Source organism: Hibiscus syriacus, unplaced genomic scaffold (assembly GCF_006381635.1).
Source record: "Hibiscus syriacus cultivar Baekdansim isolate YM2019G1 unplaced genomic scaffold, ASM638163v2 tig00112738_pilon, whole genome shotgun sequence".
Lineage (NCBI taxonomy): Eukaryota > Viridiplantae > Streptophyta > Magnoliopsida > Malvales > Malvaceae > Hibiscus > Hibiscus syriacus.
The window spans coordinates 7,827,226-7,841,330 of record NW_024063392.1 but is presented as its reverse complement, the minus strand read 5'-3'; the positions used below and the strand labels follow the sequence as shown (position 1 = coordinate 7,841,330).

Below are 14,105 nucleotides of genomic sequence, written 5' to 3'. Positions count from 1 at the left end.
TTTGCACATCCAACAACCACAACAAGTATTTTCCATTTATTTTTTTACATATGTACACCCGGTATAAAACTGAACAAAAATAATGTAAAAAGGGGGAACCCAAAATTGATTTGGGAGAGGGGGGATTCATTTGAAATTAATGTAAGGGGAGGGTCTCGGTTTGGGAAAAAAAGGGGACCCCTATTTTAAAACAGATTGTAATAGAGAGGGGACTCGGGAATGGATCAAAACAATGTAAAAGCACCTTCCCCTTTCGGTTTAAAAAAAAAAGCAATAAAAAAGCAAGTTTTTTTTCTATTCTTTTTCTATATTTTGAAATATTGAGATATATATATATATATATCTTTCTCTTCGAACGAACAAAGAAATAGCAACAACAACAAAAAAACAAAGAAAAAGGAGTGACTTATCCTTTTAGTCGTAAGCTCGTCGGTGACTGGAGCCTTCTTTGACGATCCGAGCGGTGAGGTTGCGTCCATCGGTGAGAAGAACTACATACCTTGGAATGAGGATGATCCATCGATGGACGACGTTAGATCGGAGTAAAAGAAACCGAACGATTTTCGACATTTTTGCGACAAATGGTGAATCTCCCAGCGAAAATGAGCCCAGATCCGAGACGAGGAGCTTGAAACAGATCTCCTGGTGAAATTTGGTGACTAACGACCATCGACGACGGCTAGCAACAGGAGAAATGACGGCCGGAGGAGCGTAAGCCACCGCCGACCAGCTGGTCTTCTAGAGAGAGGGGACCCTCTCTCTAAAAATAATTTAAACAAAAAAATAAGAAAAAAAAGAAAGAAATTTTTATTTATAGAAAACATTAGGGGAAATTGCACTTAGGTCCCCTTAAGTTAGGCTTATTTTTGCAAAATGGTCACTTGCAGGGACCGTTTTATTTATTTTTTTGGTTTAATTTCTATTTGGTCCCTATAATTTATGCGTGTTTTGCATTTTAGTCATGTGCAGTGACTGTTTAATTTTTGAAAAATATTTAAGGACTGATTTAGTGATTTTTCATTTTTATTTCGCAGCACTTACTTTTTGGTGTATTTTCTTCTAGGTCCCTTTACTTTATGCGTGTTTTTCCATTTCGATCATTAGTTCTCTGTTTATTTTATTTCTTTGATTTTGTGCTTTAATTTAGTTACTACTGTTATTGTGGTTTATTCGAAATTTTTCATTGGTCTTTATTTTTATTCATTTTAGCCAGTGTTTGGGTTATGTTTATTATTTTATTATAATTGAGATACGATATCTTTAATTTATGCATTTAGTCACTGATGGTTTAGGATTTGGATATTGTTTTTATTTATATTTCATTTTAGTACCATTTCGCTTGTTATCTTATTTTTAGGAATATTTTAATTTGAGAGTCTTATTTTAATAATTTCCATTTTAGTCCTGAATGATCAAAGTTGGTGTATTCAATTGTAGTTCTTGGATTGTGAAATATTTGCAATGTTTGCCTTTATTTCTTGTTGGTTGTATATTTTAATCCCTAAAGTCACTATCTTTATTATTCTGATCCATCATTTATTTATTTGTTAATTACTCACTAGTTGTAATGTTTTCAAATGTTATTTTACTCGAGGAATTTATAGAAATGCGCCTTAACTGACAAGAATTGTGTTTCCAAGAATTGTTCGAACAAAAGAATACATTTTATATTCAAATGAATTTGTTTTTTTATAATTAATATATGTATTTGGGTAATATTATTTTGTATGGTGAATCTATGGAAACGCCCCCTTAACTGAAAAGGAAGGTATTTCGAGAATTATTCGTGCAAAATAACAACCCTTAGATTTTTTTCCTAAAAGGATCATAATTTAAATGTGTTTTCGAATTTGCCAATTTCAAAATTTAGATGACGTATGATCGCTTAGATATTGAATTGGGGCGTCGTAGGGGTGCTAATTCTTCCCCACGTATAATTGACTCATGAACTCTTTTCAAAACGAATTTCTGGTTAAACACTGATCATTTTTATCTTTTAAAATTATTTTTCTTAAAATTATTTTAAAATGTATTTTTAGGTATTCGACCTACCTAACCCAAAGGTCGGTGGCGAATCCAAATTTTATTTATGTATACATTTATTTTAAAACCCAACCATTTTCAAGATTAAGTTGGATCGATCCCCACTATAACCCTAAAAGCTTAAGGACCATTCCGACTTATTGAATTATCACCGAGAATCACAAATAAAAAATGAGTGTATGAGAAACTATTTAGGAACGTATAATATTGCATAATCTATTAAATATGGTGTTTAGAAAGAAAAAAATGTATTAAGTATCATAATAATTTTGATTTTACGTAAATGAACAATGGCTTTGATTATGAGTGAGCTAAGTAAGATAGACAATAGTGATGGCTGTCCGACACAAATTTATCATAAGTCAGGAGAAACAGAGTTTGTAGATCCTGCCGATCTCCAGATTCTTTTGCGTTGTCGATTGACGTTGATGATCTTGATGTCGTGGTTTCTGCCACGAGAATCATCCCCACCGCTGAGGTTGTCGTCGTTCCAATCGTTGATGATCCTGACATTGATACATCCACTGCAGTCCTTTGAACACCATCGTTCTTGCTGCTATCAAGATTTAGAGCCTGGGTTTGTTTATGTGACCGAAATTAAACAGATCTTGAAAATTTGTTTCATGGTTCTCTATCGTCGGGTTCAGCACCAAAGCGTGGTCGTTACCTTCATTGTCTTTTCCTGTAATCAGATTCTTCATTATTGTAGTCATCGGTTTTGTTAATATTTCTCGCTGTCTCCTATCGCGTCACCTGTTGCAATCTCTGGTTTGCTACTCTCTCAACTTATCTCATCGTTTTTTCAATTTTTTTTGGTCGAAATCGATTCTTGCTGGATCTTCTTGGTTGATTTTGTTAGTTCCTGAAGATTGGATATTATGTTGCTCGGAGTGTTAAGAAAATTACAGTTTTACCGTACATGCCTTCAATGTGTTCAACTAATTGTTTCAGTGATCTTGTTGGGGACAGGCTTTGTTTCATCTTGTCCTTAGTTTTCTAGAGTTTTAAAATGGGTTGTTTACATTTAGAGTTGTTGGGAGTTCAATTCCTTGCTGACACTGGAAAAAAATTTTGTTACGTGTTGCATTACTGTTGTCGTAACTGTCTTTCGTGTGGGCTCAAAATCGGACTTCGACTTAAATTAAACATGATAGAGTTGCCACCGATTATTTATTTTTAAAATTAAAAAAAGAAAAAGAAAACTTAGGTTGATCGGACACTTCGATTTATCCTCTTATCTGATCTGTGTTTTACCAAAAATATGTCGGGTTCGAAAGTCAGTTACAGTCAAGGAATAATGAACACCCTTGTACTACCCTTTCGATACTAATTTAATTGTTCGATTGTCTTAATTGCAAAAATTAAAAGTTAAATTAAAAATTAAGATTTGATCCAAATTACTTAACTTTGATCGATTTAAAGTACCCCTAAAAAATAAAAAAGAGGTTATATTGTAAAAATAAAATATTGAGTGATTCAAAAGGAAGAATTAACAAAAAGGTTAAATGTTTTGAACGAGACAAAGAAACAAAAAATATACATATATACATACCGAGAAATAAATGGAAATAAAGTTAACATGATGGAATATCAAAAATAAATAGAACAAACTCATGCTACGTAATGGAACAAACCACACAGATTAAGAAAACACGAAGTAATAAAGAAAATGATGTCAATTAAAATAAAAGAAAAATGCAAATTGCAAGATCAAGTAAAAACAAAGACAAATTAAGAATTAAAAAATAAAAATAAAAAATAAAAATAAATCGATTACTATCGGGTCAAAATTGTGTAAAGCGTAATAGTCTTTTAAATATAATTAAATGAAAACGTGAAATATTAAAGCAATGACCAAATTAAAAAAAAATAAAGCATAAGGTCAATTTAAAAAGAAAACCATAGTTAAAAAAAGCATAAACAGATTTTCAATCGAAATATAAGGACCAACGACGTAATTAGACCCTACTCGTGAGAAAACACGCGGATCATCAAGGGATCCGAATGGGTTTTCGGGTCGGCTATAAAGCCCAAAACTTTGAAACAAATTTCGTTTTCCTTATCTCCCTCAAATCGGATCAAAAACCTTTTTTTTAAAATTCTCTGAAATGTTCTCCATGTTGTTCATGTCATGAAGAACATTTAATTAGAATTCATGGGGAAACCTAGATTTCGGTTGTGCTCCGCCTCATCGGCCGCCGTGGACTGGCGCCAGCCACCGTTCATTGGCGGTGAAACCCAACGTTTTTTACACCATTCGAAAGATCTCGTCCCCCTCTTCTCAAATCTCCCCACCATTTTCCTCAAAAAGCCTCGAGGTGGGCCAGATCTAAGAAAGATCTTTCGAAAAAACCCCTCTCAATCATTGGCTTCTCTCATTTGTGAGAGTTTTTTCGAATAAAAAAATAAAAATGAAAACCAAACACGCATACCATACAACCATGAAAGTCGAATCGATAAAGGAAAAAAATACCTTTTTAATTAACTTTTTCTTTTCGAGATTACAAGTACTTTTCTTGCTTCAATCTAGTTTTCTCCTTTCATTTTGCAGGGAATTATAGACTTAATAATCCCCTTTTTTTTGTTTGGTTTAGAGTCCTAGTTAGATTAGAGTCCTTTAGGCTTTTGGTTATTAGCGAAATTAGTTTCCCACTAGGGGATAACCTCTTCAAAACCGGCCGAAAAATCAGGGGTTGTGGAGCCAAATCCATCCCTGTTAGGTGGCTATATGGATTGGGGTTGTTAGGTTTAGAAACTGTAAAGTTGATCTCTATCATAGGCCGTTGGATCTCATATTGATCCAACGGTAGGGATGTTGGCGGCTGGGAGCAAAAGGCAGAAACCTAGCCTAGTTGGGTTGCACACATGGGCCTAATTGGGTATGTTTTTGGGTTGGCTTGTACCTAACAAAAAAACAAAAGAAATATAAATATTGATTTAATAAAATAGTAATATATAATAATGTACTATATAATAAAAAAAATATATTATGTAGTAAATATATATATATACTATATAGTATAAATATACCACTACGTATTATATATATATATATATGTATGCTATACCATATAATAAATGCATAATCATATAGTATGTTTATACTATATAATATAAATATACTATAGGATATAATAATATAATATACTATATACCCAAGATCAGACGAAAATTTGTGTCTACAGCTGCCTCTCTTTGCCTATAGTCTTGTAACGGGAATAGGGAAAATATTAAAAGACACTATTTTCGTCCATCGTGAATAGATCACCAGGTCTAACATCCTCCGTTATGGGGGTCGATTCTCATCTTATCGAATATCCTCCGTCGTAGAGTTGAAATTCGATGTTACGATTGGTTTGTTAATTTGGACTGAATTACAGATGACTCCCTCTCCGTGAAGTTGAGTCAATCTTGAAATGATGGCTTGTAGGATATCTGTTGAAATCGTGGTTGACTCATTCGCTGTAAGTTTAGTTGAATTGAAAAATCTTGGGCACAATATCATTCGTTGTGAAGTTGAAATCGTGGACCTTCATTGTGAAGTTGAAACCAAGCTTAAAGTACTGAAAACTAGCTCCTGAATCGTCTTCTAGCCCAATATTCTTCGTCGTGGATATGAAATTTGACCTGAATATTTTGGTATGAAAATGGTTTTTCATTGTTGTGTTACAGATGACTCCTTCATCGTAAAGTTGGGTCAATCTTTTGGGTACGATAACCTTCGTTGTGAAGTCGAAATCATGGGTGACTCCTTCATTGTGAAATTGAGTCCAGATGAATTTGTCTTGAGCCAGATATCCTTCCTTGTGAAGTTGAAATCTTAACTTGGATAGGCTGTATTGTTTTAATTTTGAGCTTATTTTGAATCCATTATTCTTGAAATTGACTCTGACAGGAATCTGTAAAATTATACATGTATGCGTTGCTATAGATGAAATGTCCTTATATATGCCTAAAATACATATGCAACATGTTATTTTTAGGGTTTAGAGAGAAATCTCAATCTCTTGGTGTCGACCTTGATGACTTTTGAATTTTGACAAACTTTATTTTTTGATTCTTGATTTCCGATCTTTGCTTTGACACATACTCTTAGAGTTTCGTAAAAGAAGCTTTAACTCCAGTTTTTATTTAATCATCGTCACCTCAATAAACTGGACCCAATTATCTCGAGTATGGTGTAAAAACCTTATCAGCTTCTGGCCACCTGTACCTTTCAAAAAATCTTTGTACACTAATACATGATTATCTTTTTAAAATTGAATAAATCATTCTTACTTAGATTTAATCTAAGATGTTTGAAGGGAATTGACTTAGAGAAATGGTCATATTTATTTATAAGGGAAAAGGAATAAAGAGTACATGACAAACATTCTATAAAGTCAATACATAAAACAAATATAAGTAGATGCCATAGATCTCAACAATGCGGGCGCTTTTGAACTGATACACCGATAGATGACTTTTTAGTACAACCTTTGTCAAGGGAACTTCGAAAATACGACAATGTTTGGGAGAGTGCAACATTTCTCCGAATCGTTAAGTCTGTAGAAGTTTTAGATGTTGTGATGTTTCACTGTCTTGATCCGGGACCTTTCCTGAATCATTATCCAAAATGCCCTTTCGGGTTTTCAACTTGGATCCATCATTGGTTTCAAGACGCCCTTTGCGAGTTTTCATCTTGGACCCACCTTATTTTTTTCAATTTAGGGTGTCCTTTCAGGTTTTCACCCTAAATGTTTTTTTTGCTTCAACCTAGGGCGCCCTTTCTAGTTTTTATCCTAACCGAAGTATTTTTTGACTGCATCCGAATTAACGGGATTAGGTAGTTTCGACCCATCCATTTTAGTTAGGACTAGTGCTCCTCCGGAGAAGGCCTTTTCATGACATATGGCCCCTCCGTATTTGACATCCATTTTCCTCTGAAGTCTTTTTGAATTAGCCAAATCCTCTTTAGCACAAGATCTCCTTCGTGGAATACTGTTGTGCGCACCTTCTTATTATGTGCTCGAATCATTCGTTTTTGGTAGAGTTGACCATGATGAATGACTTTCAACCTCTTTTCTTCTATTAGGTTCAACTGATCATATCGAGTTTGTACCCATTCTACATCATCTAGTTTAACTTCTGAAAAAACCTGGAGCGACGAAATCTACACCTCAATGGGTAATACTGCCTTCATCCCATATGCTAATGAAAATTGGGTTTCCCCAATCGAAGTTCGTACCAATGTTCGATAAGCAAACAAAGCAAAAGGCAATTTCTCGTGCCAATCCTTGTATGTCTCAGTCGTATTCTCCGCTATTCTTTTAATGTTTATGTTTGTTGCTTTTACAGCTCCATTCATCTTCGGTCTATAAGTAGTAGAGTTATGATGCTTTATGTTGAATTGTTCACAAATAACATCCATAATCTTATTGTTTAGGTTCGTAGCATTAACAGTAATGATTCTTTCGAGTAAACCATACCGACATATGATCTCTTTTTTCAAGAACTTGCAAATAGTGGACTGAGTGACACTGGCATATGATGCAACCTCCACCCACTTGGTAAAAAAGTCAATTGCTACAAGAATAAACCGATGATCGTTTGAAGTCATTGGATGCATTTACCCGATGACATCCATGCCCCACATAGAAAAGGGCCATGATGTTGTCATCACGTGAAGATGTTAAGGTGGAACATTTATTTGAACCCCATAAATTTGGCATTTATGGCATCTTCTAGCATAGTTGATGCAGTCGCCTTCCAATGTGGACCATAAATATATGCATCGCATAATTTGCCTCGACATCATATGTCCAGTCGCATGCGTTCGCAAACTCCGTCATGTACCTCTTTTAATATCATCTTTACCTCTTTTACATCTACACATTCAATAGGATTTGATCATGGATTTTCTTGTATAAGACTTCCCCATTAAGAACATATCCAGCTGCCATTATTCTGATAGTTCTTTTATTAGTTTCGGTGGCTTTCTCTGGATAACTTCAGTTTTTGATGTATTGCAGAATGTCGTGGTACCAGGGCTTAGTGTCTTTTACTTCTTCGATTTGGTAACAATGAGTCGGATACTCATATGATTGCATGTCAATTGGCCTCATGTTAGACGCCCCGCCAGCCTTGAATGCTACTGCAAAGGTAGCTAAGGCATCAGCCATTTGATTCTCTTCTCTAGGCACGTAATGGAAGGTGACTTCATCAAACTCTTCGAGTAGATCAAATATTAGCTTTCGGTATTCTACCAACTTTACATCTTTGATCTCTCATTCTCCTCGGAGCTGATATATCACCAAGGCCGAATCTCTATATAATAGTAAGGTCTTTATATTCTGTCCAATAGCAGCTCGAATTCCCAAAACACAAGCTTCATACTCTGCCATGTTGTTGGTGTAATCAAAGTTCAATCTACTAGTGAACGGGTAGTGACTTCCCTCAGGTGAGACCAATATAGCCCCAATGCCGTGTCCTAATGCATTTGATGCGCCATCAAAATACATTTTCCATGAATCACTTGTAGAAGTACTTGCTTCTTCTAGAGATATGGCCATCAAGTCTTCGTCCGGGAAGTCAAAGTCCAGTGGCTCATAATTTTCGGCCGCTCTGCTTACAAAAAATTTAGATATGTCACTTCCCTTTATAGCCTTTTGGCTCACGTATTTTATGTCAAATTCTGATAATAACATCTGCAATCTGGCTAACCTAGAGAGAAGGCATACTCATCATATACTTTAGTGGATCCAACATGGAAATCAACCAATTGGTGTGGTACAACATGTATTGTCTGAGTCTATGTGTTGCCCAGACTAAAGCACATCAAACTTTTTCAATGGGTAAATATCTAACTTCTCAATTAGTGAACTTCTTGCTCAAGTAGTAAATGGCTCTTTCTTTCCTCCTGGATTCATCATGTTGGCCCAAGACGCATCCCATTGAATTCTCAAATATAGATAAATACTGGAATAAAGGATTACCCGGGATGGGAGACATTAAAGCACGAGTGCGAGATAAATACTTTTTTATCTTCTCGATTTTATTCTGGCAGTCCTCATCCCATATTTCAGAGTTGTTTTTCCGAAGAAGGCAAAAAATTGGGTCACACTTGTCGTTTAATTGAGATATGAACCGCGAAATATAATTCAATCTACCCAAGAAACCTCAAATTTCTTTTTATGTTTATAAGTGAGGTAAATTCTGGATGGCCTTGATTTTATCTGCATCAACTTTGATGCATTTCCTGCTGACCACAAAGCCTAAAAATTCTTCAAATATTACTCTGAAGGTATACTTGCTGGGGTTCAATCTCAACTAGAACTTTCTTAATATTTGGAAGAGATTTATCAAATTCTTGACATGTTCATTTTCGATTTGTGCCTTGACAATCATGTCGTCGACATAAACGTCAATTTCTTTATGCATCATGTCATGAAACAAGGTCACCATTGCTCTTTGGTACATTGCCTAGTATTTTTTAATCCGAATGGCATCACCTTGTAGCATAAAGTTCCCCACATTGTGATGAGTATGGTCTTTTCCATATCATCGGGATGCATCTTAATCTGGTTATATCCTGAGAATCCGTCCATGAACGAGAAAAAAGCTTTCCCGACTGTATTATCCACAAAAGTGTCTATATGTGGTAAGGGAAAGTTATCTTTAGGGCATCTTTTATGAAGGTCTCGGTAGTCGATACACATGCGCACTTTCCCATCCTTCTTTGGAATTGGCACTATGTTAGCCACCCACTCCGGATATTTGGCCCCTTGAAGGAAGCCAGCATCGAACTGCTTCCTGACTTCTTCTTTTATTTAAGGAGCATTTCAGGTCTCATTCTCCTTAACTTTTGTTGCACGGGTTTGCATTCTACTTTGATAGGTAGTTTATGGACTATTATATCCGTATCTAGCCTAGACATGTCTTGATATAACCATGCGAACAGATCTTTTTATTTTTAAAGTAAGTCTATTAAATTTTGTTTTGCTTCAGCCGAAAGAATTATGCCGATTTTAATTTCCTTAATTTCCTCTTTTGTGCCCAGATTCAAGACTTCGATTTTCTCTTCATGTGGAAATATTTGTTTGTCTTCTCTTTCTACCATCCTTAATATTTCGGAAGGTAAGTTGCACTCTTCTTCATTGTCACATTCATCAATGTCCCCAAGACAATTTAGCTGTTCAAAATCCACATCCGGTTCAAAATAATCATTGCCTGCTTCATTAATATCTTGGGACCTAAAAAGAAAAGGAGAAATGAAATGTTTATGGGCGAGAGGAAAATATCCCACATAAATGAAAGAAAAGTCAAAATGAAATGAAATGAAAAAAAAATGTTTTACGGGAAAGAAATTGCATCTTTTATTGAATGATAATAAAAACCATTTATTCACCCTTACAAAAGATCTCATATTGCCCCGGGTATAGGAAAATAAGGAGAGTTTGAGTATTACTCTGAAAGACATTTGAAAACCACATGTAGTTCTTCAGCCTTCTAGTTGTTAAGCATAAACCTGGGTGGAAATGGGCGGATTCCGGATCTATCGACATCTTCAACATTCTCTATGATTATGGCATTGATACTCAAATCTTTCAAAGAAACTTCCCAATCTGGTACGGTGGTCTCAAACACATAGCCACTAGATTTAAATGTGTCATAAAGAGGTGGGAAGACTATTGGCTCCCATTGAAATTCATTCCCGTTTAATCTGGCCAACCTTCTTTCTCGACACTTCTGAATTTCCTTCATCTTCTATTGGTGTTTGTGATGAAAACCAAGCCGTAACTAGTCTAACTTTGTTATAGGAAGAATAAGGTCGATCATTCTTTATAAAAGACTCCCAAACCCTCTTCCTACCTTGGTACCTCTTCCCAAAGTCTGCTTGATCTCTATTTTGGTGCATTCAGAGAGTATGGGTTTGTAAATTTTTTCTCATTCAACCACAAATATGGCATTCACAAACTCTAGAGAGCAGAACAAACACTCTACCACTTCATTATTTACTTCTATGTAAGGGGCATTAGTGGTCACACTCGCCACTATATCTTCTTCAGTATTAACAATTACAAGAGCCCCGTCAATGACAAACTTGAGTTTCTGGTGCAAGGTAGATGGTACTTCTCCAACTTGATGGATTCAAGGCCTTCCCAAAAGACAATTATAGGAAGTCATAATGTCCATTACCAAGAATTCGATATTGTAAGTAGCATGTCCAATGGTTAAGAGTACCGCAATCTTGTCGATTACATCCCTCTTGGTCTCGTCAAATGCTTAGACCACACTCTGTCATGCTCTCATGTGGGAAGTATCCACTGGTAGCCTTTTCAACGTAACCAAAGGCATCACATTAAGGGCAGAACCATTGTCGATTAACACACTAGGTAAGGTGTCCCCCTTGCAATGAGTGGTAATGTGTAATGCCTTAGCACGACCTTTTCCATTAGACGAAATCTCATCTTCAGAAAATGAGATGTGATTATCAGCTTGGATGTTGTTAACTAGTCGATCCATCTTACTGACTGGTATGTCTTGTGGCACAAACGTTTGATTTAAAACCTTTATAAGTGCCTCACTGTGTGCCTCTGAACTCAACAGCAGTGCCAACATTCAAATACGTGCTGATAGGCTATGTAATTATTCCACGATATTGTACTCGTTGTGTTTTAAAAATTTTAGGAACTCTATATCTTCTTCCCCCTTTATTGGCTCATTTATTTCCAGCACGTCCCCTTTGAATGGTTCAAGTGGTCTCTGGGGTGACTTAGCCTCTTGGGAGTAGTGTTTCCCCATGGCATGGCCCACTTTATTATCATATTCCTTCAAAGTGTTAACTTGACATTCGTACTTCCAAGGCACTTGCTTGTTTTCCTTGTAAGGAAAAGGCCTGGGTACTATGATCACCACCTTTTCTGGTTCCTTTTCTATCGATTGCTCCCTAGGGGTGATTAATAACGGACGCCTCCTGCCGTATCCTCTATCATCTGACTCTCTAGTCGCACAAACATCGACTTCTAGAGTGTCTTAGAATTCTTCATAGAATTTCAGTTCCTTCATGCCCTTCTTCATTGTGGTAACAGAAGCTGTTACCATCTTCACACCTTGATGTGTCGAAATATGGTGCAAGAAATCATGCTTTCACCATCTCTCTCCACACCCAAGCTAAAGGAGACTTTATTTCAGAAACACTAGTTTTAACTTTCTTGCATTTCTCTTTAGGGACTACATTAATTGCAGTCTCTTGATGATTAGGAAAAGGATTTTTTACAATATTTGATGCTTTTGAGTTGAAGTGAATTCAATTCTTGTTGTGCATTCTTTGCACAATCCTCTTGAATACGAGGTAGTTCTCAATAGTGTGCCCTGGAACACCACCATGATACTCGTAATGAGCATTCTCATCATACCACATGTGGTATGGGGGCTTCATAGGTTCCACCGAGTATGGTGACACTACATGAGTGTCAAAGAGTTGTTGATATATTTCTCTGTAAGTCATGGGAATATGATCGAAATGTTACTTTTCTCATTCTTTTCTAGGTTCCCTTGGATTTTGTCTAGAAGTACTTGATAATACAGTTGCAGTTGATTTTGAGTTATAGACTGTAACACTTTTATTGGTGTTGTAGGTGTTGATGTTGTTAATCTCTCCATTCCTCTTCTTCATAGGAGATTTCTTACTTGACTCCCCTCCTTCGATCTTAATAGGAAAATTTCCAGATGTGATTGCAACCAGGTGCCCGAAGTAAGGAGCCTTCAGTGTTTGCACAAAGAGCTTCCTGGTTTCCTTCTCATCCAAGGGTGGATGAACTTGCACAGCTAAATCCCTCATCTCTATGCATATTGTCTGAAACTTTCGTTATGTTTCTTTTCCATACTTTGCAGTATAACTCGATCTGGTCTCATATCGTTTACATGTTTGTATTGTTCAAAGAAAGACTTGGCTAGATCCTTCCAAGTCTTGATATGAGATCGTTTCAACTGGTTGTACCACTGGATGGCTTAACCAAACAGGATCTCTTGGAAGCAGTGAATCAGGAGTTGGTCATTTTCTACGTATCCTATCATCTTTCGACATGACATGGTAATGTGGGCTAACGGGGAGCTGTTCCCATTGAACTTCTCAAACTCAGGGACCTTGAATTTTAGAGGAAGAACCAAATCTGGGACTAAACATAGTTCCAAGGTGTCGACTCCATATTAATCATGGTCTTATTTAACTATCTTCATTTAGTCCTCTAACTGCTTGATTTTCTCTTCCATTTTCTTTGCCTTTTCTTCTTCATCAAAATTTGATATATGGTAATTATTCGGATTATTCTTAGGGTTGGACACAAAAGTCTTTACTTTTACAGCAAACTAGGCCTTTGCCTTTGCAGCGGATGAGTGCGCTGGTAAGATTCTATGTGAGATAACCACCTGCGAGGTAGGTGGCATAACTATCCTTTCAGATGACCTTCCCCAGGTGCACTTGCTTGATTTAAGCTAGATAACTTGGCAACAATTTTATCGACCAAAGACTCTTGGCTTTTAGTGATCGATTCCAGAGTACTTTGATTATTCTGACTTATTTTCTCTTCCAACTTCATTTGTAACCTTAGCATGTTCTCTTCAAGCTGAGCGATTTTAGCTTCCATTTGCCTTTTCTTTGTACGGGTGTTGTGAGGATGATGCGTGTCCAATGCTTATGGAGGTATACCTCATGTTTGTTCTCTCTTCTGATGAGACATTTTCTGTTAGTTAATATGAATGTAAAGAAATGAAAAATAAAAATAAAATGCAATGTATGAAAAAAATGCATGATGCATGAGAATTAGAGGCTTTGATCCAAAAACGTGTATGTTATTATAAATAATCTTTATTGAGAAAAAATATTATTTGTTAAGAGACAAAAACATCTTAAAGGTACATTATGACTAATCCTCTAAACCCTGAATAGCTTCGAATAGGTTGACAAGTCTTCTTCCTTCATCTGTCACTGGTTGAATACCCTGCTGGACCACTCCAGCTTCTCTCGCTAAACCGTGCAAGTGACGAGCTACTTTTTATAATTCTTCTAATAAATCTCGAAT

General features: G+C 36.1%; 1 pseudogene; it reads right to left on the bottom strand.

The window, feature by feature from the left end:
• LOC120183092 overlaps window positions 1–10,785 on the bottom strand; it is a 68,834-nt pseudogene extending 58,049 nt beyond the window's left edge.
• Between the last annotated feature and the right edge of the window lie 3,320 nt (window positions 10,786–14,105).